The 15,411-nt window shown below is 41.9% G+C and overlaps 1 protein-coding gene and 1 pseudogene across 2 annotated transcripts in view; one reads left to right on the top strand and one right to left on the bottom strand.

The window, feature by feature from the left end:
• LOC128928755 (uncharacterized) overlaps positions 1-15,411 on the top strand; it is a 108,809-nt pseudogene that overhangs the window by 42,745 nt on the left and 50,653 nt on the right.
• Positions 1-15,411, bottom strand: part of IREB2 (iron responsive element binding protein 2) — a 61,861-nt gene that overhangs the window by 42,374 nt on the left and 4,076 nt on the right. The gene's annotated exons all lie outside the window — the stretch shown is intronic.

The raw sequence follows: 15,411 nt of genomic DNA, 5'->3' as shown, positions 1-15,411 counted from the left end.
CATCAGCTATGAATATGGAAGAATATTTACAGGTTAAAAACTGGTAGAATATATGAAACAAAAGATTGGCAAAATGCTGAAAAATGGCTGATAATTACATGGTGGGGATAAGACAATTCTTGTCCTACTTTTGTTCCCCCATTAAGAATATACCTATTGGCCAGGCATGGTTGTGCACACCTATAATTCCAGCACTTTGGGAGGCCGAGGCAGGGGGATTGCTTAAGCCCAAGAGATCAAGGCTAGTCTGGGCAACAAGGTGGAAACCCTGTCTCTATTAAAAATACAAGAAACTAGTCAGGTGTGCTGACGCATGCCTGTGGCTCCAGCTACTTGGGAGGCTGAGGTGGGAGAATCACCTGAGCCTGGGAAGTCAAGGCTGATCCAGCCACTGCACTCCAGCCTGGGTGATGGGAGTAAGACCCTGTCTTAAAAAAAACAACACTAAAATGAATATATTTACTGACTTTTCTAGTACATTCCAGCACTAGGTGAACAAGTGAGACATGGTATTTGCTCTTATGAAGCTGGAGCCTACTGGGATATCTGGACCACAAACAAGTAAACAAACAAATATTTAGAAACATTTCCCTCATGAGGGAAGTGAGCAAGGTTCAGGATAGACGATGACACTGTTAGATGGGGTAAGCAGTGAAAGCACCTCTGAGAAAGTGTGATGACCAGTAGGGAACAGTGGCTCATGCTTACAATCCTAGCACTATGGGAGGCGAGCCTGGAGGATAATCTGAGGTGAGGCATTTGAGACTAGTCTGGCCAACATAATGAGGCTTAATTTTTTTTTTTAGAGCAGTTGTAGGTTCACAGCAAAATTCAGAGGAAGGTATAGAGATTTCCCACATGCCTCTTACCCTCCACATGCACAGCCTCCCACACGATCAACATTCAGAGCTGTGTATTTACTATAATTGATTAACTTATATCAACACATCATAATCACCCCAACTCCACAGTTTACATTAGGGTTCACTCAGTGTTATGTACCTCTCTCTTTCACATTTGAAATTTTTCACACATAAAGACTGATAAAGTTGTAAATAAAGTAGAAAAAGGACTACAGTTTCAGAAATACTAGATTCAAAGCCCATGTTATTTACTACAGGTATGACCTTTGGAAAGTGACTAAATTGATACATTTTCTCACTAAAATGGAATTGTCAGCTACCTAATAGAGATGTGAAGAGTATCTTTCTTATCTCATCTATCTAGTTAGTACACGTAAAGCTCTCAAACTACAATAAATAGTTGGCACTTAATTGATACTAGTTTCCATCCTTGCCTCAATCAGAAACATAAGAAGCCCCCCAAACCAAGGGGAATTACAGGGGAAATTTTTTAATAGAACATTTGGAAGTAATAAGGAAAATATTATCACAGAAATTATATACAAGATTACTCTTTTATTTAGATAATTATTATGGAAAAACAATGTCAGGAATATTTTTTGTTTATAAAAGTTATAAACCCACTAGAAAAAGAGACAGAAGGAGGCAAAGCCAACAAAATTTTGGAAAACAGGAAGTATTACTAGACGGATGACTGCTAATGGATTGAGCAGAACAAAGGAGAGACAGCTGAAACTTAAATGTCTACATGGGTGGAAAGCCAAGCAGAAACAAAGATTAGGAATCAGGATTGCTGGGACTTCTCAGGAGGAGTGTTAAAAGCTAGCAGACAATGGTACAATGCCTTCAAAATTCCAAATGAAAATAATTTCCAATCAAGAAATTTATTCACAGGAAAACTATCAATCAAGCAGCCTCAAAAATGTATTTCTCAGGGATCCTTTCTTAGGAAGCTAGTGGAGGATATGCTCTATAAAACTGGAGAGTAAACAAAAAATAGAAAACCACTAAATCTTGCAAAGTCTCCAAAACAAGAGAGAGCAGACTGTTCTACAACAATAGCTGTGCAAGCTACAAGGCAGTCAGTCCCAGATGGAGCAGAAGATAAAGTCCAGCTAGGACGTCACCAACAGAAGAAAGAAAATACCCAATAGATTATATAATCATACCAAGAGGAGGAATTTTGTTCTCTTGGAGAGTTCAGAGATGATTTATTTATGAGGAAATAAAAAAAACTAAACAAACAAAAAAAGACAATCCATTAATTCCAGGCAAAATACAAAGTTATATGAGAGATGAGATACAATCATCATTTACTACATGGATTAACTAAGAATATTTATAATCACAATATAAACACTGAACATTGATTCCACCAAATATTGTGAGTTGCATAAATATACAGAGTGCCAAATTATCATTTTCACACTACAAAACTACTAAACTCTAAAATCAGACAATCAAGAAACAGTAGTATAAGCAGGGCAATTTAACAACATGGAGGAAATTACCAATGAGACATTCAAGAGAACTGAGAATAGTATTCTCTGGGAAGCAGAAATTGGGTACAGGGCAAAAGGCTACTGTTTTGGTTATAACCAAACAAGTGGGGTTTTAAAAAAACTCTTACTTAAAAATTAAAAAGCAATTACCAAGTAAGAGTGCTATGAGAAAACAGTAATCACAAATTTATTTTATTTTATTTTTAAGACAAGGCCTTGCTCTGTTTCCCAAGCTAGAGTACAGTGGTATGATCATGGCTCACTGCAACCTTGACCTCCTGGGCTCAGGCAATCCTCCCACCTCAGTCTCCCGAGTAGCTGAGCTATAGGCGCACACCACTATGTCCAGATGATTTTTGTAACTTTTTTTTGTAGAGATGGGGTTTCGCCATGTTGCCTAGGGTGGTCTCAAATTCCTGGGATCAAGCAATCCTCCCACCTTGGCTTCCCAAAGTCCTGGGATTATAGGCATGAGCCACTACACCTGGCCTCACAAATGTTAACTGAACATTTTGTCATGAAGAAGCACCAACCATCTCAAATTTGTATAAATTTGTAAAAGTAATGAGTAGAGACCTACTGCCAGGAAAGATGCAAATAAATATGCCACTCTCTCTCATAGTAAAAACAAAACTTATTTCTCCCTGTGGAAACCAATCTCCAAGATGATACCCATAATACTTGCCTTCTGGTCATCATGCTCTCATATAATCTGTACTGAAATCAGTTCTGCTTGTCTGACCACTAGAGTATGACAGAGATGACAGTGTGTGCCTTCCAAAGCTGGGCTATGCAAGTATTTTGGCTTCAGCCTTCCTCTCTTAGATTACTTGGTGAGACGCCAGCAGCCTGTTATGAGACTACTGAGCAGCACTGAGGCGAGGCCCATGTGGAAAAGAACTGAAGCCTCTCCACCATCAGGGAGCACCATGTGAGTGAGGCCTTGAGCCAGAACTATTCAACTAAGCCACTGTAAATTCCTGACCTACAGAAACTGACCATCAGAAATGTATGTACTGTTGCACTTGGTTTAATCTGTTATTCAGTAATATAACAAATCTGCTTTTCCTCAACTTTTCCAACAATAACATCTGCAATTGTTTATTTAGGACTAAGGGGCAGATACAGAGGTGCTTTCTATAAATTATTCCAGTTAACCCTTAAATTAAACCTATAGGTAGATCTGTTCTGGAGTGCAGTGACATGATCATGGCTTATTGCAGCATTGACCGCCTGGGCTCAAGTGATCCTCCTGCTTCAGCCTCATGAGTAGCTAGGACCACAGGTGCACACCACTGCACCCAGTGAATTTCAGCAGAAGAGTTACAACAATAGAGAGTAAACCAGAAGATGTGAAAAATGGACACATGCTCCAGTTTTTCCTTTTTTTAAATAGAAATGGGATCTCCCTATGCTGCCCAAGCTGGTCTCCAACTCCTGGCCTCAACCACTCCTCCAACCTTGACCTTCCAAACTGCTGGGATTAAAGGCAGAAGACACCATGCCTGGCCTTGGTTTGTTTTTCAATAATATTAATTCTACGTCTCCACTTTCGAACAGGTGTAAAGTTCAGGAAGGCCCATTTATTCCCTTCCTTCCTCCCTACTCTCCCCTCTACATACACTCTCATGCTCCACCTATACATACACTCTCATGCTCCACCTATACCACCTTGCAAGTTCCCTAAACTTCAGAACCTCTCTGATTCCCACTCTCACCACATCTGTTCTTCAATACTGTGGGGATTTTCTCCTTACTTGTCGGCACCAGCTAATCCATGCTTTCCTTACTCAGTTAGGGTTAATGCAGTTCAATCTCTCACTTCCCCAAACCCTACATTTATTGCTGTTTTGTTCTTTTATCCTGTTTGCCCAAGAAAACACCAATCCTGTTCTCCCCACCCCTGTGCTCTGCAAGCTGGTCCACTCCACGTCACCTCCCTGCACAAGAACTATTCCCTCTTTTCTAAAACTAACTTTACTGGCTGGGCACATAAATACTGGTATTAAGGATAATGCTTTGCTGTGAGTAATAAACTGTCCATCTTCTCTGACCCAAGAGTCAGGTGCCTTTCTGTCAACTACGTCAGGCTAACTTGTTAACTTGCACGGAAGGTAAAAAATTTAGATCCTTTATAGGTTTTTTTTTTTTTTTAAATAGAGATGGAGTCCCACTATGTTGCCCAGGCTGGTCTTGAACTCCTGGGCCCAAGAGATCCTCTCGCTTCAGCCACCCAAAGTTCTGAGATTACAGGCATGGGCCACTATGCTGAGCTAAGCCTCCTTTGTAGTTCTTAACACTTCCAGGTGGCCCTATTTTCCTTGTTAACCTCTATTACTTTATCTGATCTTTAAATTTAGGAGTTCCTCAGAGTTCATATTGAGGCTCACTCTTTTTTCTTACTCTATACTGTTTCTTTCAGGGTGTACCACTGGTCCTATGGCTTCAATTTTCACTACATCTACAACAATAATTCAAAAATATTTTCTGCAGTCCAAGTCTGTCTTCTAAGCTCCAAAACCATATGCCCAATTCCTCCTGAACATGGGTACTTTAATACCGGTTATGTTCCCAAATTCACTAGTACCTAAAACTTGAACTCCGTGATTTCCCCTCTGCCCCTTCCCCTTATCATCACCTCATGTTCTATTCCCTAGTGCAGTAAATAGCACCACCATTCATCCAGATGTTTATGCCAAAACACCGAGGCACCTTCCCCAATGCCTCTCCCATCCGTATGTTTTTGTCTTCTATCACCAGCACCATTAAATCTAGTCTAAATCACCATTACATCATCTCTCACTTAGTCCACAGGTGGGCCCTCCAACCACATACTGTGCTTTTCAAAATCTGGTCCTAAAGTGCTGATGCCTTTGCAGGACTCAAGCAGTGGCACCAAATTGCACTTCAGGCTGAGTATCCCTAATCCAAAAATCCAAAATCCACCAGGAGTGGTGGCTCACACTTGTAATCTCAGCACTTTTTGGGAGGCCAAGGTGAGAGGATCACCAGAGGAGTCTGAGACTAGCCTGGCCAACATGGTGAAACCCTGTCAGGTACGGTGGCTCATGCCTGTAGCCCCAGCTACTAGGGAAGCTGAGGCAGGAGAATTGCTTGAACCCCAGAGGAAGAGGTTGCAGTGAGCCGAGGCTGTGCCATTGAACGCCAGCCTAGGCAACAAGAGTAAAACTCCATCTTAAACAAAAAAAGAAAAAGGAAAAAAAAAAAACCTCCAGAGTGCTCAATGAGCATTTCCTTTGAACTTGGTGCTCAAACAGTTTCAGATTTCAGATTTCAGATTTTCAGATTAGGGATACTCAACCTGTAGTATTCATATTGTTTATTATAATCACACAAAATACCAGTTTCACTTAAAAATGTCCCTATAAAGCAGAAAAACTGTTTATTATCTCAATTGAGGAGGTCAAGTCTTAATATTCTGTGTGAGAAAAATGAAAATATTTGTATAGTATTTCTGCTCAATACCAAAGTACAACAGTTGGTTGCAAAAAAACTCTTGTACGACTGAGCTGCAAGTTAAAATAGCCTTTTGTTTTTCAAAGAACATTGCTTTTTATTTGAAAGAAGTGATGAACTATAGTTATTCAAATGTGTGTATTTGGCAAAAAGTTTCTGAAAAGTGAATGAAAGCTCGGCACAGTGGCTCACGCCTGTAATTCCAGCACTTTGGGAGGTTAAGGTGGGTGGATCACTTGAGGTCAGGAGTCCGAGACCAGACTGGCCAACATGGTGAAACCCCGTCTCTACTAAAAATATAAAAACTTAGCTGGGTGTGGTGGTGGATGCCTGTAATCCCAGCTACTTGGGAGGTTGAGGCAGGAGAATAATTTGAGCCTGGGAGGTGGAGGTTGCAGTAAGCCGAGATTGCGTCATTACAGTCCAGCCTGGGCAACAGAGTAAGATTAGAATGAAATAAGCTTCTACCAGTCTGCTCATTACATTATAGGTCTTTGAGAAATAAGAGTTTAGCAGAACTTCCAAATGTGGACACCATTACGTTGTATATATTCTCTCTCTCTCTCTCTCTCTCTCTCTCTCTCTCTCTCTCTCTCTCTCTCTCGCTCGCTCTCTCTCTCTCTCTCCCCTCTCAACATGGGAGCCAGAGTCCCTATATGGCTATATGCTCTTAAGGCCTCCTGTCTGTGCCAGTACCTGGACTGAGACAATCCCACAAAGAAGGCCCGCTGCCCTGACAGCACATGGACTCCATCTGTAAGCTGGCTGGAAGGTCACACATTGAGCTGTCCCTCCTTCTGCAAGCCCCCACATGGCCCGTGAGCTCTGAAGGGCTCTTGCCCCCTACTAGCATCTGTCTTCCCAAGGCCCACCCACACTTCTGGTTGCTCATCGTCAGATCCCCTGCCTGTACTCCAGAGGGTACCCAGCAATCCAGACCAGCTCCAACCTGGCCAAAACCAGCATACCTCTCTGCTATCTGTGGCCCAACCCATACCTACTCCAGTGAGTTCTGAACCTCTTCCAAGTTTGTCCTTCCTTGTGTATTCTCCCTTAGCTCTACAGTGCCATATACAGTTTCCCTATATTACAATTATTCTTACAGTTAATAATTATGCATAGTAAGCTTTCCCTGTTAAACCTACTATGTGGTTTCTATCTCCTGACTGGACCCAAATTGCTACAACAAACACAGTACTGTACTTCACACATATTTTCCATGTATGTCCCCATTACTAAACTGTGTTATTTGCTTTAGCACAGATACTATCTTAGCCATCTTTCATTTGCTAGAAGTATATACGTCCTCAAGAAATATTAGCTGAATGAATTAAATGGTGTTGAGAGACTCCTGCAACAAGTAAAAAAATTGAATTACATCTGCCTCTTCTAATCAGGAATGTCTAGAATTCTATGAATCTCTAAAGCTAACCCTTTAAGGATAGATAGTCAAAAACACCATGGAGGAACCAGGATGCTGGTAATTTAAACAGGTTAAGTATAATAATTCATTTTATCACACTTCTGAAATAATCTGGTAACGATAAATATCCTTTTGATTAGTAACTTAGTGGAAGATCCAATAAGTGGTTCAGGCTCTGAAAAAAAAATGCTGAGGTCCGCTATTGTATATGCAAAGCATCTGATGAAAGATAAACCCAGGCTCCCAAGACTGCAGATTCTACTATTCAAGGCTAAACAGCTGCTGCAAAGATAGAAAATACAGTGTATCTCTCTACACAGGTCACAAACTCTGTCTCATGTCTGCTAGCCTACAGACATGTTTTACTTGTTCTGTAGAGTTTTAACATTTTAAATTTAACTGCCAACATTTAAAACACCACAGGTCTTTCACATGAAAATCCAAATTTCTGGCTTCTCAAGATAAAAATCAGAAAGCTTTTCCCTTTTTAGTTTTTAAATTTTTTTCAATAAGATATAAAAATGTAAATTTTAATAGTAATAGAGATAGATTTTAATAGTAATAGAGTCTCCCTATGTTGACCAGGCTGGCCTTGAACTCCTGCCCTCAAGCAATCCTCCCATCATGGCCTCCCAAAGTGCTAGGATTACAAGTGTGAGCCACCACTCCCAGTCAAAAGAAAAAAAAAAAAAATCAGAAAACTTTACAATACCAACCTTATACTTCTGCTGGAACTTTGTAAGCACCTACCTCTCTATACAGGATATGTGCCTTCCTGTCTGCCACACAATTCCCACTACAGCATTTCACTTGTTTATGTTGCCTCCCTGGTCCCTATAAGCATGAGCTTGCAACCCCTGCTGTAATAGGTTTTTACAAGCATAGGTTTTGGAATCAAGATTTTTGTTCATGCTTCTGTCCCACCACTCAGTAGGTAATGACAATTAATTGTGGAACCCTGGCCAAGTGTATAACAGAGCCTATAGTACTGGATACAGTAAATACACACTCAACAAATACTAGCACTATTATTACATTACTCAACTGGGAAATAGAATGTATTGGAGAGAAAAGGCATTGGTCTTGAAATCAGAAGATACCTATAAGATATGTTGTGACCTTAGGCAAATTACTTGTATTTCTAACCTGTTTCCTTATCTGTATAAGGCAGATCTAAAACTATCTTCCCAGCTTACCGCAAAGCAGCATAGTGAAGTAAAAGGGTCTTGATATTTCTAAAAATGGAAAACTCCAGGTTCAAGCAGTAGTGAAGAAATTACCCATGGGGAATATCAGCACTCTAGTAAGCAGGCTTTGGATAACTAAATGTAACAGAGAAACCCATCAGTCTGAAGGAAGGGGAAAAGACTCTGAAGCCACAGGTTCTCTAAGCCTGCCAAAAGCCCCAAAGAGACTGCATCTTTGGAGTCTGGACAGGGAAAGAGGGCTAGGAGACTAGAGCAGGAACCAGCTAACATAGCTACAGGGTAAAGCTAACCCTCCTGAAGGCGAGGGGCCTGGAGAAAAGAGTAGGAAGCTGTTCTAGAAGGCCCTGTAATCCCATCAGACCTGGCAACAAGACTAACCCATGACCATGTCTGACTAGAGTCAAAGAAGTGTTTTTGTCTCCAACCAGAACCAGGTGGGATAGGGCTGATTTCCAATAAAGAAGTCTGACCTCCACAGAACAAGACATTGTCTCTTCAAATAAATAAATAAACAAACTCTGACCTTTTTTTCCTCCTCTTTTTAAATATATTGCCTTTGGGCCCAGTGCAGTGGCTCATGCCTGCAATCCCAGCACTTTGGGAGGTTGAGGCAGGCAGATCACTTGAGGCCAGGAGCTCAAGACAAACCTGGCCAACATGGTGAAACCACATCTCTACTAAAACTATAAAAATCAGCTGGGCATGGTGGTTCACACCTGAATCCCAGCTACTCGAGTGACTGAGGCAAGAGAATCACTTGAACTTGGGAGGCAGAGGTCACAGTGAGCTGAGATCATGCCACTGCACTCCAGCTGGGGTGACAGAGTGAGACTGTCTCAAATAAATACATACATACATTGCCACTGAGAATCTGAGGAAGCAGAAAAAAACGGATTCCTGCGTAAGATTTTTTTTCACATTTACTGTCAGGTTCTCAGAATGCCTATATCACAGCCCTCTTTGTAAGGAGTTCCTTTTACACCACTTGCTGGTGGGCTCTGGGTAGCCTTGACACCCTGGCATGAATGGCTGGGACCTGGAGCCAGCCTTCCAACAGACAACCAATCTAGAGTCTGGCCAGTGGCACAGGGAGTAGTCAAGCACAAATGCCATGCCTAACAGAACTTGACTTAGGGAGAAGGCAGAAAACAGACGGAAACAAACAGAAACCAAGAGAAAAAGAAAAGCAAAATAATGGGCCAGGCATGGTGGCTCACACCTATAATCCTAGCACTCTGGGAGGCCAAGGCAGGAAGACCACTTGAGTTCAGGAGACTCCCAGCTCTACAAAAGACTGAAAAAAGAAATGAGGCTAGGCGTGGTGGCTCAGGCCTCCCATCTCTACAAAAGATTGAAAAAAAAAAAATGAGGCCGAGGTGGGTGGATCATCTGAGGTCAGAGCTTGAGACCAGCCTGGCCAACACAGTAAAACCCCATCTCTACTAAAAATACAAAAATCAGCAGGGTGTGGTGGCACACACCTGTAATCCCAGCTACTTGGGAGGCCGAGCCAGGAGAATCACTTGAAGCTGGGAGGTGGAGGTTGCAGTAAGCCGAGACTAAACTCCAGCCTGGGAGACAGAGTGAGACTCTGTCTCAAAAAAAAAAAAAAAAAAAAAAGCTAGCCAGGTGTAGTGGTACCTGCTTGTAGTGGGAGGCTGAGGTGGGAGGATCTCTTGAGCCCAGGAGGTCGATGCAGTGAGCTATGACTACACCACTGTATCCCAGCTTGAGTAACAAAGAGAGACCCTGTCTCAAAAAAAAAAAAAAAAAAAGAAAGGAAGGAAAACAGAAAACAGGGAAAATTAGCTGAGTCAGAATCATGGGCTCTACACATGCCTACTGAAGGGAACGAGTCTGATCTGACCACGCAATCAGATCCCGTCAATTTCCTTATTTCCTTCAACTCTTCCACAATAAACTCCCCAATTTAATGTAGAAGGAAAAAGATTTTTTTTTCACTTAATTCACTAACAAAAGTTCAGCAAACAAGAAATATCTACTATTGACGAAGGTGCAGAAACACATATTCTCATTCACTACTGGCAAGCATGTAAACTAGCATTATTTGCAAACATAATACAACAGATGTCCTTCATGGTGCCTGTCCAAACTGCTACCCATGGAATGGATTGTTCTCAGTGTCCTGTGGCCTCCTTGTCTACAGCAGCAAAGCAAAAGCCATTCCCCTGGCAGGCTAATGACCAAAAGTCTTGTAAGAAAGGAGACACTCGGGCCAATCAGAATCACCTCTCAGAACTGTGTAATCAGGACACAGAGACACTGAACTGGAAAGGTGTTAAGAGCTAAACTAGGGACTGAAGTTGCTATTTGAGGCCATGTACAAAGTGAGTGGGCTGAGGAGCCTTGTGTATAGTTAAGTGGAAGAAGAAAAGAGTGGAACAGGGCAGAAATCTGAAGGTCCTGAGTGAAAATAATAAAGAATTTCCTTAATTCTGGGCCACCACCATTTTCTTGAGAGACAGCCACATTTCACTGGCCTGGAAGTGCTGTATCATTACAATAAATCCTTCTTCACTTGAACTAGTGTCTGTTCCTTGGAACCAAAAGGGCCTAATCTAGAGTAGAAATTGGCAATAAAAGCAAAGGTAAAATGTGGCGGGTTGGTGAGTACATGGTTGTACATGGATTAGTAGAATGATGTTAGGCAAAGGCAGGCCTTAGAAAGTTATGTACTATGTGTACAAATTACAAACAATTTCATTGCTTACCCAACCCAGTCTTTTCAAAAGCCCACAAAAGAGACAAGATGAACAGATCTGTGTCTCTTTCAGCAAGATAACCGGACCAGCAATAGACTCCTGACAAGTACAGCCAACTCCTGACAAGTGCAGCCAAAACAGGTTAAAACATCAGGTGAGCCAGACACAATGGATACACCTGTAACCCCAGCACTTTGGGAAACTGAGGCAGGAGGATCATTTGAGGCCAGGATTCAAGACCAGCCTAAGCAACACAGGGAGACCCTGTCCCTACAAAACATTTAAAATTTAGCCAGGCATGATGGCATGTGCCTGTAGTCCCAACTACTTGGGAGACTGACATAGGAGGATCACTTGAGCCTGGGAGGTCCAGGCTGCAGTGAGCCATGATCGAACCACTGCATCCCAGCCTGGGTAACAGAGCAAGACCCTGAGGGAAAAAACAAAACAAAACAAGAGTCAACTAGAAACAGAATCTTAACTGGATGGTAATCCAGTCATAACATACAAGAATGGCCTGCAGTGGTCATATTGGGCATTATACAAAAATGAGTGAGTAAAGTAGGCTGTAGAGATGGAAGAATAAATATTCAAAAAGCAGCAGAAAATAAACCAGGCAGCCTTCAAGTGACAAACAGAATACTGCCTCTGGCTTAGAAATTCTGGTTCCCACGAAACTTGACTATGCTTTCTTGTCTTTGGATGTCTGGAAACTGCAACATATTTTTTACTTGAGTTTTTGTTCCTTATAGTCCAAGGTAAAGACTGCAACCAGGCAGGGTACGGTGGCTCAAACCTGTAAGCCCAAAACTTTGAGACGCAGAGGTGGGTGGATCACCTGAGGTCAGGAGTTCTAACACCGGCCTGGCTGGCGTGGCAAAACCCCGTCTCTACTAAAAATATAAAAATTAGCAGGGTATGATGGCAGAGGCCTGTAATCTCAGCTACTAGGGAGACTGAGGCAGAACAATCACTTGAACCCAGGAGGCAGAGGTTGCAATGAGCTGAGATTGCACCACTGCACTCCAGCCTGGGTGACAGAGCAAGACTCCATCTCAAAAATAAATAAATAAAATAAAAGAAAAGTGTGTGATGGGGTGGAGGGAATAACATACTTTCAACCCAACAATTCTACGTAATAACAAGCCTGCACAAAAATGTAAGTATCAGCACATACAAAGCTTTATTTATAAATAAAGTTACCATCAGCTTCAATATTCAAAGGTCTGTTAACTAAACCTTAATGCATTCATAGAGGCAATACTGTGCAGCTATTTGAAGCTCTAGAGAAGTACAGGTATCCCTTTCTACCTGAACGCATGCTCCTTGACTCAGAAACCAAATAGATTCAGATAGCAAGGGATACTTGTATTCAATGACATGGAAAGATGTTCATGATCTATTAACTGAAAAAAGGGTTACAAAACAACATATACCCTTGACTATGCTTTCTTGTTTTCATTAAAAGGAGCATATCTGCATGTATTTTTGTACACACATAAAAATGAGACTCTCTGTACTGTCTGCAATGTTCTTGTCTTTCTGTGATTCTTATAAACAATAAAAACTCTCCTAAAAAATCAAATACAGGATTTTCTTTCAAAGGCTGCAAGGTAGGATTTGGACACTAAGTCCCAGCTCTATTGTAGGACTAAGCAGTACTGTGGTTAAAAAAGCCAGCAGACAGGAAGAAAAAAAGAAAGGGTGAATGAGATAACTTGAGATAAAGAAGGGAGTCTGGGGGCTTTACACCACCAGAGGCCCTGTTGCCAATAATAGGTACTCTCTAAAATAAACCTTTCACTCCAGCCAGACCAGTCTCTCCACTATCTTCCCCTTCATTCAACATAGTCATTCATGTTTCCATTATGCTGTTCATTCTGATTCTCTGGTGTTGACTGTCCTCCATCACACATATCCTCTGTTTAATAGCAATTCAAGTCTCAACTCCTTCAAAAAGCAGCCTCTCACTACTCTTGACAACACTGATTTCTCCTCTCTGTAAAAACAGCCATAGTTTTGAATTCAGAGATCTACTTAAGAGTCACCCAAATCAGCTACTTGGGAGGGTAAGGCAGGAGGATCTCCTGACCTCAGGAGTTTGAGGCTGCAGTGAGCTATCATCATGTCACAGCATTCCAACCAGGGTGACAGTGAGGCCCCCATCTTTATAATTTTTTTTAAGGAGTTACTCAATATCTACATTTGAGACTACCTAGATTTTGACTACATGATGTTTCTACTCAACAAACTAGAGCACCAGACAGGCAGCTCCAGAATATTAAAGACATTCCCCACAACTGGCTGGGTACAGTAGTTCATACCTGTAATCCCAGCACTTTGGGGGGCCAAGACAGGAGGACTACTTGAGGTTAGGAGTTTGAGACCAGCCTGGTCAATATAGTGAAACTCCACCTCTACTAAAGATAAAAAATTAGCTGGACATGGTGGTGCACACCTGTAAGTCCCAGCTACTTGGGAGGCTGAGGCATGAGAATTGTTTGAACCCTGGAGACAGAGGTGGCAGTGAGCCAAGATCATGCCACTGTACTCCAGCTTAGGTGACACAGTGAGATTCTGTCTCAAAAACAAACAAAAAGACAAGAGATTCCCTCAAGCAGAATCATGCAAGATCAAAACGTAATCAATGTCTAAGATGTGCCCACCCCCACAGAGATACCTTCAGTCTAAATTTGGGAAGCAAAAGGATAAAATGGCAGTAAAAAAGCAGAAATCAAATAATCTGTGTTATCCCAGCTACTCAGGCGGCTGAGGCAGGAGAATTGCCTGAACCCAGAGGACAGAGGTTGCGGTGAGCCGAGATCACGCCATTGCACTCCAGCCTGGGTAACAAGAGCGAAACTCCGTCTCGAAAAAAATAAAAATAAAAATAAAAAAAGAGAGAGGACATCAGGTTGGTAAGGCAGACAGTCTAGGCCGGTTCACTCACCACCCACTTCCAACCACTTCTCCCTTTCCTTTCTCTGTTGTTACAGCTGTAGAGATAAAACACAGTACTCTCATCTCATCTATGGTTTGGCTTTCTGTGGTTTCAGTTACCTGCAGTACAGCACCGTAAGGTATTTAGAGAGAGAAAAAGACCACATTCACATAACCTTTATTACAGTATGCTATTATAACTGTTCTATTTTATTATTAGCTACTGTTAATCTCTACTGTGCCTAATTTATAAATTAAGTTTGATCATAGGTATGTATGTATAGGAAAATACATATACACCAACGAGTATATACACAGTTTGGTACTATCCATAGTTTCAGGTGTCTACTGGGGGTCTTGGAATGTATCTCCCGTGGATAAGAGAAGATCATGATTACTCTACCTTTCAGCCTTCCTGAAGGTAAGAGTGGCCACTGATACTCTGGCCAAAGAGGCAAAAGCCCCTGGAGAGGGCCTTTCCTTTTGTTTTGCCCCTCCAGCTGCTTGGAACATGGACATAATGCCTGGAGATGCAACCAAAAGAATAAAAACAAAATGGTAAGACAGGACAAGCCTTAATCCTTGCTGAAACTGGTGCTGCACAGCCCCAGTCTGTTGATCTTGTTATGTAAGAAAAATAAACTCCTGCCAGGCACGGTGGCTCAAGCCTGTAATCCCAGCACTTTGGGAGGCTGAGGCGGGTGGATCACGAGGTCAAGAGAACGAGACCATCCTGGTCAACATGGTGAAACCCGTCTCTACTAAAAATACAAAAAATTAGCTGGGCATGGTGGCGCGTGCCTGTAATCCCAGCTACTCAGGAGGCTGAGGCAGAAGAATTGCCTGAACTCAGGAGGCAGAGGTTGAGTTGAGCCGAGATCGCACCATTGCACTCCAGTCTGGGTAACAAGAGCGAAACTCCATCTCAAAAAAAAGAAAGAAAAAGAAACTCCTATTTCTTAAAGTCATTGGACAGCAGGTTTTCAGCTCCTTGCAGCTGAGGGATCCCTGATACAGTTAGCATGGAGCTTAGAACAATGCTTCTTAATTATCTTTACTCTGCAAAATTTATGAGGGATAGAGGCCATTTTCTTCACTAATTGTTACTTGTTAGAGCAGTCACTCTCAATGTGGCAGGTAACAAAATTCGAAATGAAGGCAGAGAAGACTGGCTCTGAACCTTGTTGACTACCAAAGCAATGTCTTCTTGTAAGCATATCTCTAGGAAGCAATTCAATCTGATCCCTTCAAAAATGCGTATTTTTTGTTCTAAGG

Source organism: Callithrix jacchus, chromosome 8, assembly GCF_049354715.1.
Source record: "Callithrix jacchus isolate 240 chromosome 8, calJac240_pri, whole genome shotgun sequence".
Classification (NCBI taxonomy): Eukaryota; Metazoa; Chordata; class Mammalia; order Primates; family Cebidae; genus Callithrix; species Callithrix jacchus.
Note: the sequence above shows the minus strand (reverse complement) of the source record. Positions and strands in the feature narration are given on the sequence as shown.